Consider the following 1,781-nt stretch of genomic DNA (forward strand, 5'->3'; position numbering starts at 1 on the left):
GGGGGGGGGGGGGGGGCAACGGGTTATGAGGAACTCACCTACGCGTACGCACGTAGGCATACCCACTAAAACTGACGGATCCATCCTCATGTATTAATGAGAGGGTTCCGGGGACCACTTAAACTAACTTATATCTAACTTATACGAGGGTAGTCCCAGAAGTACCCGGCCTAACAAAGAAAACACAAAAATTTTGAAAAAATATATCTTTATTTCTCAACATAGTCCCCTTTTAGCTTGATACACTTTTCCCAGCGATGTTCAATAGCTTCGATACCATGTTTATAGTGAGAACCATCGAGTTTTTCAAAATAGCCATCAACCGCAGACTCCACCTCTTTATTGTTAGCAAATTTTTTACCACCAAGCCATTTTTTCAAGTTTGGAAATAGATAATAATCTGCGGGGGCTAAATCTGGTGAATAGGGTGCGTGAGAATGCAATTCGAACTTTAACTCATTGATTTTGGCCATCGCAATAACGGACGTGTGAGCCGGTGCATTGTCATGATGAAACAACACTTTCTTTTTCGCCAAATGCGGACGTTTTTTCTTGATTTCATCACTCAAACGCTGCAATAAGTTCGCATAATTCTCGCCGTTATTGTTTTTCCTTTTTGAAGATAATCAATGAAAATTATTCCACGCACATCCCAAAAAACTGACGCAATAACCTTGCCAGCCGATGGAGTTGTCTTCGCCTTGTAACGATGCATATTGTTACGTAATAATAAAAACGCAGAACAACGCGAATCAGGAGCGCAAGAGGACGACGCGTCCTCTAATATTGTAAACAGCGCGACCGCCGAACAACCGCGGTAAATAGCGAATCAAGCGAGATTCGAGGTATATAAAACGCTGCGTAATTGTAATCGAGAGATTCGATCATCCGCTCTCGAAAGAGAGTCAGAACCGATCCACCGCTCTCGAAAGAGTATCCGATTCCGATTATCCGCTCTAAGAGATACTCTAAGACTCTACTCCGCTCCTGGCAGATTACTGTTCGTCGATTGGCGACTGTAATCACTCCGCCGTCGTTGCACGGATACGTATCATCGACATTCGACTCTACTCCGCTCCTGGCAGATTACTGTTCGTCGATTGGCGACTGTAGTCACTCCGCCGTCGTTGCACGGATACGTGTCATCGACACTCGACTCTACTCCGCTCCTGGCAGATTACTGTTCGTCGCGTGGCGACTGTAATCATTCCGCCGTCGGCTCACGGATTCGTGAGGCCGACACAGATAAGTTTCATAGCACCACTGGCCGCATCCGAAATTGCGTCCGAACGAGCCGAGCTCGTTGAATCATAGAGGACACTCCGAGAGCTAAGGTCCCATTTACAAGGACCGACGGCCGCACCGCATACACCGAACCGATTCTAATCTCCGCGATAGGAGATCGAAGGGAGCACCGCTAAGGCGATATCCCGCGTGCAGTTACGCTGCAATCTCAAAGACCGCGACATCATACGATTCCGACACGCCGCTAAAATCGCTGGAAAAAGTGTCCATCGCACTTAAGAGACACGACGCCGAAAGAAACGTCAACAGAATAGACTCGTGCAGACGCGACACTGACGTCGTCCGCGTCCCGCGCACCGCGCGCACATCACACAAACCGGCGTCTAAACAAACCTCTATCAGGCGATACAAACAACCAAAACCAAAGGCGTCGACACGTATTGTTCGATCTGTACATTGTCATTATCGTCAGCTTAGTATTTAAATATATTATTCATTATTATTTTCTTAAAACACTGTTTCTCAATTATTCCGCC

General features: G+C 46.7%; 1 pseudogene; it reads right to left on the reverse strand.

Moving 5' to 3' along the window:
- Positions 1-655: 655 nt before the first annotated feature.
- LOC116849329 overlaps positions 656-1,781 on the reverse strand; it is a 4,361-nt pseudogene continuing 3,235 nt past the window's right edge.

Source organism: Odontomachus brunneus, unplaced genomic scaffold (assembly GCF_010583005.1).
Source record: "Odontomachus brunneus isolate Ranch 3 - 2012 unplaced genomic scaffold, Obru_v1 Obru_scaffold_111, whole genome shotgun sequence".
NCBI lineage: Eukaryota > Metazoa > Arthropoda > Insecta > Hymenoptera > Formicidae > Odontomachus > Odontomachus brunneus.